The sequence below is a fragment of the Excalfactoria chinensis genome, chromosome 6 (genome assembly GCF_039878825.1).
Source record: "Excalfactoria chinensis isolate bCotChi1 chromosome 6, bCotChi1.hap2, whole genome shotgun sequence".
NCBI lineage: Eukaryota > Metazoa > Chordata > Aves > Galliformes > Phasianidae > Excalfactoria > Excalfactoria chinensis.
This window is the reverse complement of record NC_092830.1, coordinates 34,331,161-34,351,740: the sequence shown is the minus strand read 5'-3', so window position 1 is coordinate 34,351,740 and position 20,580 is coordinate 34,331,161. Positions and strand designations below refer to the sequence as shown.

General features: G+C 46.1%; 2 long non-coding RNA genes across 2 annotated transcripts; both read right to left on the bottom strand.

Annotated features, from left to right (window-relative positions):
• Positions 1-774: 774 nt before the first annotated feature.
• LOC140254160 (uncharacterized) lies at positions 775-5,953 on the bottom strand. Its single transcript, XR_011904075.1, has 9 exons — positions 5,041-5,953; positions 4,507-4,586; positions 4,232-4,318; positions 3,898-4,110; positions 3,570-3,689; positions 3,261-3,371; positions 2,973-3,055; positions 1,411-1,509; positions 775-975 (listed from the first exon to the last, which is right to left on the bottom strand). It is a non-coding gene; the product is annotated as an uncharacterized lncRNA (long non-coding RNA).
• Positions 5,954-17,531: 11,578 nt separating this feature from the next.
• Positions 17,532-19,739, bottom strand: LOC140253692 (uncharacterized). Its single transcript, XR_011903951.1, has 3 exons — positions 19,681-19,739; positions 17,783-17,867; positions 17,532-17,648 (listed from the first exon to the last, which is right to left on the bottom strand). It is a non-coding gene; the product is annotated as an uncharacterized lncRNA (long non-coding RNA).
• Positions 19,740-20,580: the final 841 nt, after the last annotated feature.

The window sequence follows — 20,580 nt, the reverse complement described above, 5'->3', positions numbered from 1 at the left end:
CCTTTGAGTTGAATGGGCTAAAGAGTTTCACACAGCCTTCATTGTAGGCAATCATAGAATCACAAGATTGGAAAGGACATACATACAAGAACATCCAGTACGGTGATCATAGGGGATAAAGGGCAGAGAGGCTCTGCTTCTCAATTGTGTAAGATTCTGGTTCCAAGAGATGAGGCTCTAAACCCATAACTGGGATGAGTGGAGGGAACCTGTGGAGTTTGTCACTGTGAAATATGCAACTGGTTCACAGCAGGTTTTTCCCTTTTCACTCGTTGAGTTTTATTGTCTTTCTTCTATCTTCCCACCTTCTGTTCTTTTGCTGGTGGAGGCCAAGCCCTAATGATTCTGGTCATGTATTAACTGTTGACTCTGCCATTTTGACTCAAAGATATAAATCCTTGAGTGATCTGGGAATACCAACTGCAATGTGACACAAAAGATGTAACTGGAGCACAAGTCTTACAGCTGAATTCTGCCTGGTGTAAAAATTGTTACTCTAAGTCTGAAAAATGTGAAAATTGAATACAACCACAATTCTAATCATATCTTAACATCAGGATTTTCTGTGACTAGCTGTAGACTTCAGTTGCAATCAGTCTGACTGTTGTACAGTGATTTTGTACATTGGCTCTGAGCAGAAAATGAAGCACGTCATCATTCATGATGAAGTAATGCACTGAGATGCAGTCTGTAACAGAGGGGAAGTATCCTCACAGCCTATGATCACTTTCTAATATTTATCAGATCAAACATATTACACAGCACTCTTTTATTGCAAAGTCACAGTAATTTATTTTGTTTAGAAAATCTTGCTAAGAGTACTTTCATTTATTTTCTCCTCATTACAGATACTGGTCAGATCAGGCCAATGGAGTTCAAGAAGCATTTGGACAACACTCAGAGCCAGCAGAAGTCAGGGCAGAGTCACACAGAGCCAGGAGTCAGAGATTCCTTCCAACCCACACTGCTTTCTGACTGCATGAAGGGGAAGAAAGACATTTCAGTGCGTTGTTATACTAAAAGAAATGTATATAGAAACAAATGTCTTGATGACATCCATTTTAAACATCACATTGGAAAGGAACATATCACAAGAAACAACAGGTTAATTGTTTGCAGATACCTGCTTGAACTAAACAGTTAAATGACCTAACAACTCATTAAACTGCAGTCAAGCTATTAGCAAAGCTGCATCATAGTTAAGCCAATTAACTTTTAACTATCCTGAATTATGTACCTGTTGCACTTAAATAGCAGCAAAATTACATCATTAACTAATATAGCCAGTTAATAATTACATTCTTGCATATACTAAATAGTGTTTTCATACAAGCATATATGCAAAAGCAGGATCTAACGGCAGCTCCATTTCTTCTGTTAAAAAATGAAAACAGCCAGTAAGACAGTCACCATTCAGGATAGAGTTGAGTCTCCAGTTGGCACAGAGGTCACAGGACTCACCACAGCTTGATGCAAAGGGTAACACTGAGAGACACCAGTTTGAGTTACCTAGAAAGAAACGAGAGATTATTCTCAGCAAACCAATCTTAAAAAAGAAAGCTTTCAGTTTCTTTACAAGACAGTCAACACTGCTCTGCTCTCAGGACAATACACAAAGTCAAGAAATGCTGCTCTCCAGCAATCCAGCTGCAACAATGCAAACAGTGGAAAATACTGTTGTTTCATTTGGTGAGTAAAACAAGCCTGACAGGTTGTATTTATGAAGTAGATGACCTGTGAAAACATTTGTTATTGACTCAAGTCTCGCTTCTTTTAAGCAGAACATGCAACACTAAATGGCCAATTGAAGAAGTGGGCATCATCCTCCCCTTTCTTCCTGGGTCCCAAGCACAGAAACAGCCAGTAGGCGATTTTCTTCCTTGAGGTAAGCAAGAATTTATCACCTTTTTGTTTTAAGCTGAAGACAGCCAAGCGTCCACTTCACCAGGATAACCTCAGCTACCTCAGTCTAGCCATTCCATTTTAGCACAGATGATACTCTTAGGCATCCTATTTCCACATGTAACAGAGCATTTCCACCTGCAATAGAAACAGCCTTCCCAAAAAAAATTGCTGTAAGCTGGTAATTCTTCTCTAAAACTGACATAGACTCACTTGCTTTCCACTCTGTGGAAGCAAACTGCATTACCAGCATTCTTTGGTTATACATTAGAGTTATACCTAGAAGTCCTCCTCCAGTTTTGTCTCAGCAAGAAGGCAAAAGTTGAAGTCTCTCTTTAAAGGGAGACCTAGTTTATCACTACTTAAATACAGTAATGCAAGTCCACTGCTTTGGTTCAGCACATTTGGTGAGAGGTGTGATCTTAAATACTAAGAGTAAACTCTTACCCATGCAAAGAGATGTGTTTTTTTTTAAGTAAATGCAGGAAACTGGGCTGGCCTTGTTAGAAACCTCTCCTAAATAGAAATGTTATGAAGCCTTCTCTTTATTTCCCAAATGCTCCTGGAAAACCAATATTGGCCTAACAGAAAAAAGTCAGACAATAGCAGCCTTCCTAACCACCTCAGCCTATTGAGGATGTCACTATTGCACACACATAGCATGCAGGGGACATAGCTTTTCCCAAACTCAGCAGGCACATTCCACCTCCAGCCACTTCCCCAAACCTTGCTTACTGTACCCCCCAGCACAGTAAACTAATAAGCACAAACAGCCTTTTAAGCTACAGACCAAGAGTTGTTTCAGAGATTTTATTTATTTTAGCTTTGAAATAAACTGAGTTCTCTCCTCCTGCGGAACACAGAACTCACTCCTCCCTTCCAGCCCAGGACAAGGACAATCACCACCAGGCAGCCATCACTACAAAGGGGCAACCCCATCACAGCACGGGGGAGCCCCCACACCTCCCTCGTCAGAACCAGCACTCAGAGAGATCATTATTGCTCCAGCCCTGAACCTACAAACAAAACCACCACCAAGGAACCGCTGGGCCAGGAGCTCCATCACTCACCTACTTGATCCTGCACCTCATGAAACTACTGCAATCTCCAGGCCAATCATCAACAAAGAAAACACTCCTTTGCAGCCTCCAACCTGAAACAACATCAGAAATGCACACCACATTGTAAAGATCCCTCTGGACACCACATCCACACTCAACAAGAGCAATCCCAGAGAAGCACACTTCCCAAACTCTCCACCTAACCCACACCACTCACCGTGAAATCATTCAAGTCCATACACACCACCACCTATTAGACTCACGCAATTCAAAAGCTTGCCAAGAGATTCCACGCACCTCACTTTCTCCACACCAAGCAGATACTTCTCTCATCCATTCCTCTCAAGATGCTCCAGCTCACTCAGCTCTGTTGCCATCTGCTGGACTCTCCATGCAACTCATCTTCACCTGAAAAAAACAAAAATGAAACACAATAGTCCAGACAACTTCACCAAAGCAAAATCCCATTGGTCCCATTTCACAGGGCACACTGCTGGCTCCACACCGACCACCAAGCCCATATCCTCTGGTCTCCCTTCCAGAGGGCTGACCCTTAACTCACACCACTACATGCTGTTACTCCTCCCTAGTTGCAAAGCCCCATACCTGCACTCTTGGAAGTTCACCATGTCCTGACAGATGCCACCACAGCCTTCCTCTGTCAGCCTCTCCTCCTGGCTTCACATCATCAGCTCTCCTGAGGGTGGACTCCCTCCATCCACATCACTTAAGAAACATAGTTAAATACATTAACCACCCCAGGGATCACCACTGATCCCAGTGCTGAGTCCACCCAGCCTCCATACACCTCACCCTCACACCTGCTGAGCCTCCTTACAAAAAGGCCAGCAGCCACTGCTGACAGCCCCACTGAACTCCAGCATGCAACACACACTGCTCTGACCAGACAGTCACAGCTACAAACAAGGCTCACAGGTCAGTCCAGCATCATTTCGCATCCATGATTCCACCTTGGCTGCTCCAGAGAAATCTCTTCAAGTTGCTGAGAAAAAAATAAGTTATTCCACCACCTTTCCAAGTGGAGAGGTGACACAGACTGACCTGGGATTACACAGGCCATCCTTCCTGCCCTTTTTGAAGGCTGCTGCTGCGATGCTGGCTATTCTTCCATCCTCGGGCACTTTTCCTAGAGAAAAGATTAAATAGACACCATGACTAAGAGCCAGCTCCCTCAGCATGCTTAGGCACATCCCATTAGGACCCAGAGATCCATGAGCATCTATTTTGCCTAAGTCAGCTTCACCCACCTCCTCTGTGATCAAGGAGCCATCCTTCCCCAAGAAGCGTCTCCATGCAGATCCAGGATTCTCAAGGCACAGTCTCAGCAGTGGCATCTGAAACAAAGAAGGCATTCGAGGCCCCACCTGACCAGGCAGCAGGCTCACACAATCTCCAGTCTCCTTCTCACTGTTTGCAAGCCTGCTAACTTCTGCCGTCCCCAGCCTCCCTCCCCTGAAGGCAAAACTCTAAGCAGGTCTTCACCTTCCTCGTCCCATTTCTTCCATCTCCCCTTTGATTTTACCTGCAAGCTTCTTGCTGTGCCATACAACTCTTCTGTCATGTTTTCCCCCTTGATTTCTTCCTCTTAGAGACACACTCCTCCTGAAACAAAAGAAGGAATGGCTCAAGTGTCAGCAGCCACTTACAGCACCCCTTGCAATGCTCTAACCCAATAGACACCACCCAATATGTCCTTTTAGAGGACAAAGCAGGCTCCCTAGAAGCCTGGTAGCTCCATCCTACTTACTGCTCCATTTCTTACACATGAGATCCTGAATTCCATCTCACAGCTGCCCATCTCTTCTTATCTCTAACCTACCCTCCCTTCATAAGGAGAACAAACATCACCCACATCCAGATTCTTACCATTGACACATTGCAAGAACATTCTGGAATAAGCAAGCCTGGCAGTGTTGCTTCCCTATCAGCTGACAGGGTGGTTTATAATCTACCCAGGGAACTAATGCCCACAGCTGTGAGATTACTCCCAGCTGTGCACAGAAGGTCTTATCCCCTTCCTATCCTGGGCTGTAACTAACAGCCCCAAGAACATTACCTGCCTCTTGAGCCTCACACTAGGGCTCTGCCAGTCCTCCATGCATCCCCAGGCAGAGCTCTTCCGTTCCAGCTCTCACCTGAAGAGCAACTCCATCACCTCGCTGGTTTTTCACACTGAAAAAGAATCAACACAGCCATCCCTAACAGCATCCCAGTCCTGCAAGCTGTCCCACCGTGTCTCCATTGCGGGAACGAGACTGTGCTCCTGAAGACACCCATAAGGAGGGAGGGAACACACAGCCCCATCCTGCTGCTCACCCCCAAGGCTGGCAGGAGGGGCTGAGGCCACCCCAGGTCACGCTTGGTCTCAAGCAGCGGCACCGTGCCAACCCCAAACAGAGAGGCTGAGCACGAACAGAACAGAACTAACTTACTCCGAAATGCTCACCATTCCCACAACCTCACCGGTCTGGGATCAGAAGAGGCTCCGCTGCAGCCCTGGTTCGGTCTGCAAGAGAACACTTTATTTTAGCAGCCCTCTGCGTTACTTCTCGCTCCCAAGCGGCGCCGAGGCTGCGGCAAGCCAGCCCCGTCCCGTCCGCTCCCGCAAACTGCCGCAAGAGGAACGAAAGCGCTCGCTAAATAACCCAAGAGGGGTGGTGGGGGGCGATAAGGGAACCAAAAGCGACAGAAGGCGGACACCGATGCGATACCGGCTCCAAAACGCCGCGGGAGGCCGGCGGCAGCCTCGCAAAGAGCAAGGCGAGAGCCCAGCAGCCTCTTACCCCGAGCACGGAGCTCCGAAGGGCTCCCTGCCGCTCAACCTCCTCCGCGGTCCCCTTACCTGCGTCACGCCTCTCCGCGACCTGAAAATAACAAAAGCAAACAGAGAACGTTACACAAAACCCCAAAGTTTGGTTCCTAAAGCAGCCCCTCGCGATGCCTCTCGGTCTCAACGGCACCAGGAGCGTTCAAAGGACCACGACCTACCACGACTCCACTGCCAGCAGCCCCCAGCGGAGCTTAAGAGGCGTTGGGGAGGGCCAGGCGCTGAGCTCCGGACGAGGTTCAGCTGTGCCCGGCACCTGCCGGTCGTTGCTTCGTTAGCGGAGCTTTGACAGATAGACACGTGGGACTCCAGATCTGAATGACGGACTTAAATGAGGCTTTGAAGTTTGCTATGGGATTCATTCATTCCCGGAGCTTTGCGAACCCTTCTCTACCGCGTCGCTCACAATCACGTTCGGGAGTCATATAAATCACCAGGAATCACGGCGGCTCATCGGCGCCCCCTCGCGGCGGCACGAGGCAACGAGCATGTGTCCCCTTAGGGACAGGAACGTTCCCCTGTCCATATTGCACTTGCGTTGTGTTTCTTATTGTTTCATGTCTTGAGTAGTAAATGAAGCAATAACATAAATCAGTCTAAACGTGGCCCTCTCTTTCTCTTTCTAAGTGCATCTGTTTGAGCTGCGTTGTAAGTTGAGCATTACCAACCTGGTTCTTATTTTAACCGCTGCTTGGCTCCGGCCCTGTTGATGCACTGCTTATTTTTATATATGGTGGGCCGTTTGTGTGACTGATTTGACAATTCGTGCTGCCTGCTGAAGGACATCCCTAGAAACAGACCTCACGGCCGTGCTCTCCAGATGAAAGCAATTGGACAGAAGTACCTTTCTGAAAAGAGGGACCTCTGTTACCTTTATGTTTTGTCAGAGTTGCTTGCTCGAGCCGATTGGTTGGGCTACTGGAAGAAGTGAAACAGGGAAAAATGGATAAGATTTGGGTGTCGGTTTGTGGCATTACAGCCATTCCTTATCCTTAACAAATGGCGACGTTTGGATCACATTCCAGCGTACGGCCAATATATAGGATAAGGGAGAAGATGGTTATGCTTATCACGGGGTTAGGGGAGGTGAATACAAGAGCATCTGAAAAGCTCTCAGCGACGGAGAGAGGCATAAATCAGAGGTTGCTCTGTTATCCTAGATGACGTAAGAATGCGTTCCTCTCATTTCTGCTCAGTTCAGTGGCTTCAGCTGTGTCTCGGACGCAGATCCCAGTAAACTCATTAGAAATGAATAGAAAACATACATAAATCACAGCCATTTTCCAGATTAAAAAGGAGCTTTGTTTATAAAGTCTCACTCTGAAAAACTCATCCATCCAGATGCGCAAAGCATGAAACGTGTGTGCTCCACTGAGAGTGCAATGGACTCTGCAAGGTGTGTGCAAAAAGGCATCAAGGTCCCGCAGGCAGATGTTACCTTCCCTAGTCCATTGAAGAAGCTGTTGCAAAGCTGGTTTGGGATATGCCGTGGTTTGCTTTAATCATTTCAGGGCCGCTTTGTAATCCCAGCTACCCGCTTCCAACCTCAGACTGCCGGAGGAGCCAAGCTTGGGGTAGGGAGCCCATGTGAAGTGAGCTGAACCAGATGGGAATCTTGCAGCGGCTGCGGCAGATGGGAGCAGGTCCCATAGAGACCCTCTATCTTAAACGTCCCCTCCTTGCCAGGAGCTGTGCTTTTCTGGGGCCGGACCAGATGGTTGGTGAAGCTTTCAGACACAGCAGCAATGGGGGTTTAGGAAAAGGCGAGCAAGTGGGAAGGTGGGCTCCTCACTAAGATGGAGCTATGGCCCATTTCCCCGCCACATGGTGAGTCAAAGACTTAACGTGGGTGGCCCTTTATTCGGCTGAACAAGCGTAATCTTTCAGACGGATGATTATTAAAATTAAAAGCAAATAATATTCAAGCAAAGGACAGCACAAAACCATTTATCCTTGAGCAGCGCAGCTTTCTGCTGCCGTTCGCTTTTGCAGTGCTCTGTCTTGGCTCAAGAGGGCTGCCTTAAACCGCTGCAAGAACTCGGAGCCCTTGTTTTTCAGCGCTTTCCTTTCACTCCCCTCCTGATTTCTGCCTCGTCATCGGCGAGCTGCTGTCGCTGTGTGAAGCAGCTGTTGCGATGGGCTAGGAGCAGGCGTCCTTTGGAAGGAGGCTGCTGTTTGCAGCTCCGATCTTTGGCCTGCTCAGTGTTATGCATACAAGCGAATCATCAGTGCTGACCTGAGGATTTGAATTCGATCTTCTCGACACCGAGCGTTTCAGCACAGGCTGGTGGGAAAAGTGCAGGTTTACCGGCAGAGTTAAAAGCTGTCTGGTTTCTGTTCCAAAAGGATCAAACGTTATGCTGTATTAAATGCCGCTGTATAATGAAATATAAATCAAATAGGTCATACGGCTTCTTATTTTGAAGTGCTGTAGCTTCTTGGAAATCAGTCTGTCCAGGAATGTAAGTTTTTATAGCTCAGTTGTTAAGAAGCTGCAGTTTGTGTGACCAAGAAAACACAAAACGCCACTGTCCAGTAGGGACCTTTACTCCTCCAGCAGTTTATGTAGCAAACAGTCTTGTTTTGTAAATCTGATGGTAACCAAGATGTGGGATGGGAGCTGACTCACGAGGAGGGCAGACAAACTCTAAACAAATCATTGCACGTGTAGAAAAGAAATGGTGATAGGATGAGAGGGAATGGTTTGAACTAAGACAGGGGAGGCTTAGCTTAGATACGAGGAGAAAGTTTTTTCACCCAGAGGGTGGTGACGCACTGGAACAGGTTGCCCAAGGAGGCTGTGGATGCCCCATCCCTGCAGGCATTCAAGGCCAGGCTGGATGTGGCTCTGGGCAGCCTGGGCTGCTGGTTGGTGACCCTGCACATAGCAGGGGGTTGGGGCTGGATGAGCACTGTGGGCCTTTGCAACCCAGGCCATTCTGTGAGTCTATGAAAAAACATTGTTCAAAACTTTGCTCGCCTTTACTAAGCTGCTGTAGAAAATTACGGCAAGAGAATCAAATGCATTTCCTGGCTCACCCGAACGTAGGATATAATTTCTCTAAGCACTGTCACCGGTGTTAAAACTATGTGATGGGATATATCAGTAAGAAGCATCTTCAAAGAGGATTAAAGGTTCAGCCTTTTTCTTTTGGTTTGAGGCGGTAATATACTGAATTCTTTGGAAGTAATTAAACTTGAAACTGATCCAGCTTTTGGATTCTTCTCTTTTTTTTTTTCCCTTTTTGGGTACAATACTTCTTACAGTTTACAGCTAATTGGCAGGTGAGCAAGATTAGCAGCACCGAACACCGCTTGATGCTGTTACTGCCCAGGGGAGAGCCAGGCAGCCTGCGGTACAGAAGAAGGCTGCTCAAATGCTCATGCCAGGGGAGCATAATGAACGTTCACCTGAGGAGATAATGCAATGACTTAACCTCCCAGAAGAAACGGGACCTTGGTGTTCCAGGAAATTTCTTACTGAGAAAGTGTTTCAGGGATGACAGCAAAGCTTCTCTGTGGCAACCTAAACACTAAAAAGCCCGTAGGTTGCTTTGCTCCTTGGCTGAAATTACAGAATCGGAGCACTTGACTTGCATTCAGACCGCACTAATCCCCATGGAGCTTTATCCCGTGTTTGTCATTAGTTGGCTGCGCTGACAGGCTCCCCTGCTCGCCTTCCCTAACCAAAACAGCAACAAAAACTCCTTTGCATCAAAGAGAATTTTCTTTCAACTTTGATCACATTTCTTGTGGTGCTCAAGCCTGTTGCTAAGAGAAAATGCGCCGGCAAGGAAAGGGGAAATCATTATTATAATTACTCTTGTTACACCCCGGTGAGAACAAGGCTCTGCGAGCACTCAGCAGAATGACAGAGCAGTGTGGGGTTTAATTGATGGAGCTGGTGACGGCCCTGCTGGGCTGAGGCTGCAGGAGAGCCCGGCCTCGACATTGGCGCATGGAGCGGAGTGCCTGGCTGCTCCCTCGCATGGTCTGCAGTGCACCACCTGCAGCTGCATCGCAGAGAAGCAATGCCACTAAGGTTGGAAAAGACCACAAGGTCCCCAAGTCCACCCCCCCATGCTCACTGCTGCTTTCCCGTGGCTCTGGAACACCTCCAGGAACAGCCACACGTTCAAATCAGAGGCCACTTTCCTACATCCCCAAGTATGTTTTAAAAAGCACAGTGTATACAATGAAATCTGCATGGAGGTGGCGTGAGAAACCCAAGTACATCAGCTTCTGAGGCTGCAATACAAGAGCTGTAATAAATACGTAAAGCAGTGCTGAGAATATCTGCGCTCCTGTGTTTCCAGACTGCCTCTGTATTTCATAAAGGTGCTTGTTCTGAAATTGTGGTACTAAATAAAATGTTTCTAATTTTCCAGCCGGTCCAAATGGAGTGATTTATCTTTCTGGTGAAAGAAAGAAGGGAAAGGATTCTCATTTTCACCTCCCGTGTTTAAAAGGTATCACATCAAACTGGAGGTGACGTGGCGCTTACATGGATCACTGCTTAGTCATTCGAGATTCAGCATGGCTGAAAGATGTCAAGTGTAGGGCAAACACCTGCGTATTTCAAGGTGGTAGGAGCTACATGTTGCACGTCAGACTGGTAAGAGACGGTGAGATGCTGAAGCTGCAATGGATGTGAAAGGAAATGATTGGCAGCACTGGGACAGATGTGAGTACCCGACTGTAGTGAGGCAGCCCTGGGTGTGCTTTGAGTCCCTTGTTGGCTCCCCAAGCACCTGCTGGTGGCTTTCATGTCCAGCAGCAGACCAAGCAGCTGGGAGTAGTCCCTCTGCTGGTACCCACAGGGCTCATTCCTACTCTGGGAGGCCCAGTGCTGGGAGACCCATTTGGACAGCATACCCTGTATCTGCTCTTCACCTGCTATCAGTCCCAGCCCAAAAAAGCCATCTCTTGTTATTTAATAATAAGGGATGACAGCTTCATGCAAGTGGAAGCCTCGTAGATGCTTTAACATGGATTTCACAAGGGTGCTGCTTTCATTTCCAAGCTGGTCTGAAGTTAATCAGAGGGCAAGGAAAGACAGCAAGCCTGCATCCAGCTACTTTCTTATACTTAGAGCTATTGATTACAGTTGCACTGATTATTGGAGCACTGCATCTAATGAAATCGTGCTTGGATGGCACCACTGCAATTGAGACAGAAGCACAGCCAAGGTGTAAGCAAACTTTTCAAGAGCTGGAAGAGGCAACGTCTAGATCTCAATGCTAGAGGTGCTCTGGTTAACACTTCTGCTGCACTGACTGTTGTGTTTAGTTTATCTTCCCTTAGAAGTTATGAAATGAGAAGAATGCTGAGGGAAGCAGGTATAGATCTAAAAGTTTTTAAAATAATTATGCTACTGTGGCTTAATATGAAGGAGCGTTAATCATTCATATGGTGCATGCTGTTCCACAGCTGAGAGTGGTGGATAGGAGAAGATGGGATCATAAATTAATGCTTTGTGGAAACTGTTCTTCACCAGGAAAAAAAACAAAAGAAAAGGTGATTGCAGAGAGGAATAGAGCAAGACGTAACAAAAACAGCGTATCAGTGATTTTATTCTTAAATTAACATGATAGTTTATTGACTCATCTGTCTTTCATCCCAAAACAAACCAAGGAGCTCTCAGTTTCACAAACTCACAAAGTCAGCATTTCAAATAAAAGAAACAACCTTCACAGTCAGGACAAAGCAACAAGAGATAACACGATTGCCTTTGGACAGCCCTTCGTTGATTTCAGATCGTGCTGTAACATCTCACTAGGTAAAAGTCTCTTCAGAAGTGGATGGAGACTGTTCCACTGCTGCTGTTGCCCACACCATGCTCGCTCTGAGCCCTGGGAAATGTCTGCCTTCCTGCAGCAGCTTCCACTCCTAATTATTCCTCAGTATCTTCTCAAGATGATGCCTTATTCCTTAGGATGTCAGGACTTACATGTCACCAGCCCAGCTTTTGTAACCACAGCCATAGTGTCTTCCTTCAGAGCTCTTAGGTTACCCACTGCCTCCCCTGCTCAGACCTGCAGCCACTTCACACCAGCATTGTGGCACTTAACTGCAAGCATTAATTGATGGAGCCCAATTAATGAGAGCACTTGGTCCCATGGATCCTGCCAGCCAGAGTTTTGCTACAGTGCCAGACAAAGGAATTGGAGGATGTTCTGGCTCCTATCACCTTACATGCAGGGAGTGCCCAAGCCCTGGGAGCATTACAGGTGGATTATCAATGGGGGGGGCACTGACCTGGCTTCAGTGGGACTTGGCATCAGGACTCAGACAGGAGACACCACACAGTAATCCAAGATGGAACAGCCTCTTTGGAATAAATTGTGCTTGAAAATCCCTTAAATAGTGACGCTCAGCAAGTTGCTTTGTTTCCCATCCTTCCCCCTCCTCCCTGCACTGCAAGTTTAATAAGGCAAAACCCAAACTGTCTCGGCCTGGGCTAAGATTTAAGACTTTAAAATGTGAAGCACCTCATTATATCCATCCATTTCCAATAAAAAGGGAAGATAACGGGCGTCACTTCAACATCTTACCAGTGGTATTTGACTCCTAAGTGCACTGCTTGCTTTTTTTTGTGATGGAATCAAACACTTCTGAGCAGTACAGTATAAGAAGATGTATCAGTTTTCACATAAGGACTTTAAAAAGGAGAGCAGTCTGTGCTTTGCTCTGTAGAAATAAAGAACTATTGTACAGTACAGCATACAACACTTGCAACATGGCCAATTGACTTCCTTCCTATTAATCAACTACTCTGTTTACCTTCTTATACAAACCATTTCAAAACCATTAAAACTAAGAGGATTAGCATCACGTTTCTGGCAAAATGCACCTTAATTTCAGCAAATGCTACTTTCACTGTCTGAGGAAGTTGGAAAAAAGAAACCCTGAAAGCAATGGATTCTTTATTGTGGCAAATTCATGGAAACTGGTATAAATTATGTCTCCCATTAAAAATAGTGGGGACAAAATGGGAGGGGGAAGAATAGAATCGTCCAGTGAGAAAGGATTGTGAAAAGATTAAATTACCAACAAGGAGAAAAAGAAAACCTAAAAGCAATCTTGAAATGCAAGTTAAATCCTGACAGTGTGGATTAATTGTTCTTCCCTGGTTGTTTACAAGTAATTCCTACTTCTGTAGCCTTTGTTTAGGGAGCAGTTGGGAAGGTTTAACTTGGTTCATAGGTGGTACTGCAAGACATGAGCTCAAGACCCAGAGTTCCCCTTCCCCACACGTTGACAATTTGTCTGGCCAAGAAGTCCTCCTGTGGTTGGTTGCAACTGCTTTGTCTGGCTTTTAATACAAAAGGTTTGGTTTAAAAAGGGATGAATTCACAGAGATCTTCGTTAATAACAAGCATTAATAAGAATAATACAAACACATTGTCAGGAGGGGAACTACCCAGTTACCCATAGCGGGCAGCCTAGGAGCCTACAAACAGGAGGGAAGTCAACTCTTCGCAGTGGTAGATAACAGCAGGGCAAGGGAAAAATAGCTTTCGGTTGAGGGAGGGAAGATTGATTTAGGCTGGATATAGATTTAGATATGAAGGTTGGCAGCCCTGCGTGTGGCAAGGGTTGGTGCTGGAGGATCCTTGAGTTCCCTTCCAACCTAAACTGTTCTGTGATGCTATAATAGCATCATATTTGGGATGAGGCTTGGGTCTGGGATGAGGCTTCTCAAGGTGCTTAACTTCCCAGGCAGGCATTGCAGACCAGATTCTGGGGTCTGATGGTGATGGCCCCTTCTGACAGACAAGATAAACGAGCCTCTATAAGTCTTGTCATATCATATTAGCTGGCATCAGGAAATTAAGATAAAACTTTCTGGCTGGCTTTGTATTGTTATAAATCTAAATGATAAAACTCCTCATTTCTGGAAAAAAAAAAGACCAACCACTCCTGGACTCTCTTGCTGAACAGAGGATGCAAACTCACCAAACTCCTACAGCTCAGGGCAATATGCTTTAAACATAAATTGCTCATCTTCTGTAGCTTAAAAATAAACAAAACAAAAACCCCCACCAACCTCCTGCATTTGCTGATCAAGAATTCCCACGCTGGAACTTCTTCAAGAAGCCTTGAGAAATAAATATTCTACCTACATTCAAGAGAAAGCTTCTGATGAGAAATAGATCTGGTTGTGGTCACAAGGCTTCCTGATCAGCGATGTGCAAAGCTCTTATGGAGAACGCATGGAGATTACCTTTTCACACCATGTTGGCTGCTTCTCACCAGCAAGTTGCCACAAAATCTTCTCAAGTATTTATTTTCCCATTGCAGTTAGGGATGTGGAAATTCTAGATATACAGTTGAGACAAATAATTGTGCATTCAGGCAAATGACAGCAAGAAAATCTCACCGCTGTCACAGTATAAGTGGTGGTCCAGGCCCTGTTCCACCATTCCAATCTGTCATGCATATACATTAGGTCTGCTCTGGAGTGAAAATGCTTAGGATGTTAAAAGCACTGTCTTCTTTCAAGCACCATCTTCTTTTAGCACCAAGTCCTAAAATTATTCCTATGCCTTTTGGAACTGCAAGCTCAGAGTTGGATCTTCCCCTTTTTGCACAGCCACCAAGAAATAAGTGGGAATTCCCATCCACCTGTCACATGGATCTAATCACAAACGTAACTCTGTGTTTCTTCTGCAATGGAAGATGAGAATCAGTGGCCCAGTGCTGGGCTGTGCCTAATGGTCCTTACCTGGATAGCACTGCCCAAGCCAGCAGCTTCACCTCATTGTGCAGAACCAGCTGCCTGCACAGAGCAGGAGGGATGCCTTCAGCTCCATGAGGCACTTCAAATTGCAAAGCATTTTGCTGCAGGCTGGTGGTGAAGAAGAGGATAAGGAACCCACCTTAAACCCTTGCTTTTGTCAAAAGAGTTAAAGGCCATTAAGATCAGTCTCTTAAAGCTGGCTGAGAGAGGGCCGTAATAGATTCAGCAAGATATACTGTATATTAAAAGGTTCCTGATTTTTTCCAAATGATAACCTGCTGAAGGAAATGATGTCCTCTGCCACAGTACCTGCTTGTCTAATTGCAAACCATGCAACCTTATCCCCCCAGAGATCTGGAGATAAAAAACTCCACTGTCATCACCTCCACCCTCCCTGGCTCCACTCTCTCTGCGCAGCAGGTAAGACAAGAAACAAGGACTGGCAGATTTAAATAGATAGGGTTCATTTGAGAAACCGGACAATTACAAACACCAGCACGGACACGCGTGCGGCAGGAACGTAACAAGTTAGTGACAGGAGGCTTTTCAACCGAGCTCCAGGAAAATAAATAACAGATGTTACTCTGAAGAAACGTGGTTGCAAGTCAGGCACCCGATGAAAGTGCCGGTCTGGATAGAGTTTTCAGCTGTTTGGGGAGGGGGGAAGGAGAAAAGTCAAATGACAACCACTGCACATCACAGTTCTTGTAGCACAGCTACCTGTAGTCTGCTTGTGAATTCGCAGCATGACGGAGACGTCCTTGTGATATCCCCTTCTGGATTTGTCCTCTTGCTACTCAGAACTCATGTCCAAGATAGGGTCCTTCTGCAACAAAGCCAAGTTTTCTCTCCCTTTGATGCGTTCCCCAAACCCATTCTGTAAGTCAGAGAGAAAAATTCCACATTGCTTCTGTAGCCTCTTGACAGATTAATCTTACTGATGTTTATGGTAGGACATCAGCAAAGCTGCAACCCAGGCAGTAATCGGGGAGGTTACTACAGTGTCAAGTTGAAGCAATAGACTTCAACTCTTTTCTAATTCTGAATGCATTCAGATTTTGCAGTGAAGATACAGCCTTATGGAGGAGCATCTAAAGCATAGGCTTAAGCTCTTCATTTGCCTTCCATAAAACACCTAATAATAATAATCCAAACCCTATGTCTGAGAGCATTGTCACAATGCTTCCTGTTCTCTAGCAGCTTGAGGTTGCTCTCAGTGCCCCAGGCAGCCTGCTCCATGCCCACCACCCTCTGGTATGGAACCTTTTCCTAAGACCTGCCAGACCCTCCCCTGAGGTAGCTCCATGCCATTCCCTCAGACCCTGTTGCTATAACAAGGCAGAAGAGATTCTTCTTCCCTTCTCCATTTCCCAGCACTAAGCAGCTTGCTTGTCCCATTCCTTTGCAGGACCCGTGTATTGAAGTATGATGGTGGCTGAATGGCCCCAGTTCATGAAGAATCTTACTAGGTTTGTCCCCCACATAGATCTGAGGAGCCCTACCTGGGGCTGCGTGCCCGTCCTTCGGAGCTGTATCTCAATGCATCCATTGGGGATGACAGTTAACATCTCACTCCATGGGGCAGTCCTCTGTGAAGATGTACAATACATCTATGGAGAACATCTTACCTGTGTTATAAATGTGACTACATCCATATGACTTGTTCCCGAGCTTGGCACTGTTATTGAACATATCATTTTGTTTTGTTGCTGCCTTGTAGAGCTAGGGTGGCTTTGTTTAAATATTTTCCCCTCTGGTTTTCCAGATCTGAAAGGCAGCAGTAGGAAGTAGAGACAAATGAGGAAGGAACTCAGTAGTAACAGCAGCCTGAGCTGCCTGCTGGGAGAACCATCACTGCAAAACAGGACAGCCTTGTGATTATAGAGTCAAAGAATGGCTTGGAAGGACCTTAAAGATCATCTAGCACCAACCCCTGCCATGGGCTGACTGCTTCCCACCAGCTCAGGCTGCCCAGGGCCCATCCATGGACACGTGCACCACAACTCTCTGGGCTGCGCTACCCTCTGAGTAAAGAGCTGCAGGGCCATCATCTATTTGGCCCCCCTCTATGGAGGGGGGTGGGGGGAAGGTAATAAGAGGTGATGATCTGGCTGTCTACTGCAGGAGTGCATTAATTGAACAAATTTTTTATGGCTCTGGAAGTCTAAATGACTTTCCTGCCTCTAGGCTTTCTGTACAGGATTGTATATTCAGGTGAATGAAATATATGAGTTTGGCTGTGGGAACATTTAGCAAAACTAAAATCTTTAGCTAAATTTGCCACCCCTGACCCCTACACACATTTATTCGGTTTCATTTCAGAAAATTATCCTTCTTTCTGGGCCTGATATTAGGTGAGAATAGAGGAGACAGATAAAACTGGACAAGAAAAAAATTGGCAAGTCTCCTTTCTCCCTCTGGTTCCCTGGGTGGGCAAACACTTTACTAGAGAGAGAGGCACAGCAAACAGGGGCTTGGCTGTGCTGGGGAAACACTTAGTTAAGGGATGCCAGGAAACGCACCAAGCATCAGCTGTGCTGATGTAGAGAGCTGGAACCTTCCACCATTTACAACCCATTGGCACTACTGTGTCAGATAAAACTACATCCAGTCTGAGGTATTTTACACTTATTCACCAGTGAGAAGAAAGAGTAAATACAGACAAATTCTCCAGGTGTTGCCCAAGAAAACCAAAAGCCATGACTTCACTAAAGGAAGGCTGTGACTTAACCTAATGGGTGGGAGGGCAAGCTGTGCATGCTTGCAAACATATACCTCCCTCATTACCCTACAGACAAGCAGGCAGAGCCTATTTAGTATCATTTGAAAGTTCACCGAGATGAAAATAATGACAAAAATACTGTGACAAGATAAAGTACGGTGCTATAAAAATTCTCTACAGTGCTATAAAAATTAGATTCTTAGCAGAAAAGAGAATGAAGCGGTAATTTAGTAAAAGTGATGGATGAACCTCGGAAGGTCTGGAATTTCACTTCAGTGCAGTCAGTTCTTCAGATCTGAAGAGTACAGGAAATTTGGGACCATGGTCAACAGCCATGATAACCGGTCCTGGTTTTTGACCCACCTGAAAGCCCTAGACAAGAAGAAGACAAGATCAAATTCTCTAGCTCCCAGCAGTAGTTAAATTAACCTTTATTCAACCTAAGCTAACATCTCTTGTGGGATGAGAATATGTATTTCTACCAGGAAAAAAAAAGAGAAACTCACTGCAACATCTGGTAGAGTTAAGGAGGAATCACCTTTTGAAGGTTATCTCACAGTGTACAAGTACAGTCAAATCCCACCTTTTATCCTGGAGAGCAAGGTAGAAACAAGAAAGAGTGAATAGTTGGATAACAGTATGTGAACCTAGCACTAAGCAATTCACTGTCCTCAGTAAGAAGAAGCAATAGCCTTCATTTCATAAGAGCTGCTGAACCTCAGAAGATAGAGTGCTTTATAAACAAAACAAACATCTCTCCAGTTGCATTCACAACAAGAGAATAGATAGCCCTAGTGAAGAGAATGAACACTGGTCATCATGGGACTGGGTGCTACAAGCAAAAATAAAATGCAGTTCTATCAAGTACTATTATTACAGAATCAGAATCACAGAATCACAGAATGACCCGGGTTGGAAGGGACCTCAAGGATCATGTAGTTCCAACCCCCCTGCCTAGCAGGGCCACCAAACATACGCCTTTACTAGATCAGGTTGCCCAGAGCCCCGTCCAACCTGGTCTTGAACACCTCCAAGGACGGGGCATCCACAACCTCCCTGGGCAGCCTGTTCCAGGACCTAACCACTCTCCTAGTAAAGAACTTCCCCCTAACATCCAACCTAAATCTTCCCTCTTTTAACTTAAAACCATTTCCCCTAGTTCTGCTATTATCAGCCCTTTCGAAGAGTTTGCTCCCCTCCTGGGAGTAAGTTCCCTTCAGGTATTGAAAGGCTGCAATGAGGTCACCCCGCAACCTTCTCTTCTCCAGGCTGAACAAACCCAACTCCCTCAGCCTGTCCTCATAGGGGAGGTGCTCCAGCCCCCTGATCATCTTCGTGGCCCTCCTCTGGACCCTTTCCAAAATCTCCATATCTTTTTTGTACTGAGGGCTCCACACCTGGACACAGTACTCCAGATGGGGCCTCACAAGAGCAGAGTAGAGAGGGACAATCACCTCCCTATCCCTGCTGACCACCCCTCTCCTGATGGAGCCCAGGATCCCATTTGCCTTCCGGGCTGCCAGAGCGCACTGCTGGCTCATGTTAAGTTTCTCATCTATTAGGACCCCTAGGTCTTTCTCTGCCGAGCTGCTCTCAAGGACAACTCCTCCCAGCCTGTACAAGTGCCTGGGGTTCTTCCGGCCCAAGTGCAAAACCTTGCACTTTGCCGTGTTGAACCTCATTAGGTTCACCCGAGCCCAGCTTTCCAGCCTGTCAAGGTCCCTCTGAATGGCATCCGTTCCCTCCACCGTATCGACTGCACCACTCAGCTTGGTGTCATCAGCAAACTTGCTGAGGGTGCACTCCATTCCCTCATCGATGTCATTAATAAAGATGTTAAAGAGCACCGGTCCCAAGACAGACCCTTGAGGGACACCGCTCGTTACCGGCCTCCACCTGGACATAGAGCCATTGACCACCACCCTCTGTCTGCGGCCTTTCAACCAATTGCTTATCCATCTAGTTGTCCACCCATCAAATCCAGTTCCCTCCAATTTGGAGATGAGAATGTGATGGGGGACCATGTCAAAGGCCTTGCTCAGGTCCAGGTAAATGACATCGGTCGCCTTCCCTTCGTCCACCAACGCCGTCACTCCATCATAGAAGGCCACAAGATTAGTTAAGCATGACCTTCCCCTGGTGAAGCCATGCTGGCTGTCTAGGATCACATGCTCGTTCTTTATGTGATCAAGCATGTTGTCCAGGAGGATCTGTTCCATAATCTTCCCAGGCACGGAGGTGAGACTCACCGGCCTGTAGTTACCCGGGTCCTCCCTGCTCCCCTTCTTGTAAATGGGAGTGACGTGACCCTTCCTCCAGTCATCCGGGACCTCACCTGACAGCCACGACTTCTCAAATATGATGGAGAGACCTTACATATTATTAGAGACCTTACATAACTTACCTACCAGTCTCCAAAGACCAAGGCTTAGAGGAAGAACTCCAAAGGAAAGGTATCTCCAGAGATCCATACCCAGTGGCAGTCAGACCTTAAATGGGGTCTAAGAGAGGTGCAGCCAAGCTCCACCCCTTCTGGTCCCACACCTGAATTGCCTTCACCTGTGCTCCCTGGGCTGATCAGGGTCCTTTCCCCAGGTGCTCAATCAGAGGTTCAGGCTGTGACTCAATAGTTCCCATACAATTGTACACATCTGGCCACTGAGGGCCTTTCCAAGCCAACCCCCTACAATTCTGTGACTGTGGATATAAAATAGAGGGTTTAGACAACAGTGTGTAACAGATTGTAAAGTTTGTAGAGCATAGCTCAAGCAACAACTCTTTTCATGTAGAGCCTTTACAATTAACAGCAAGCTCTCAGGAACATCCACAAAGTGTTTGTTGTTTTTGGTTTATTTTATCTTTTGTCTTTTTTTTATATTTTTTTTTTATTTTTTTCCCTTCTCTCTTATTTTTTCTCTCATTTTTCTCTTCTCCCTTAAGCCAACGTTTTGTATTCTGCCCAAGTGGCTGTACCTTCAAAATAATACTTTTGTGTTTCTCACAGTGAGCAAACGGTGCTGGAAAATTGCAGCTGACATTAGTTGTATTTACAACATGACCCTTGATCATTCTTCATGGCTTTTGTGGATTTTACCTTGGTTAAGTTTTAAAGCAATATTAACTATGTTTTGCTAGGTATGCTTAAACCATTTAATTAATGAGAATGGAAAGAAATAAAGTGAACAAGGTTGTATTTCATATCTGAAATTTTCCCACCTAGGGATGTGCCAGGCCATGTATGATCATACATGTATTTCTGTATGCACTGTTTAGTAAAATGGATCTAAGGTCGTCTCTGGCTGTG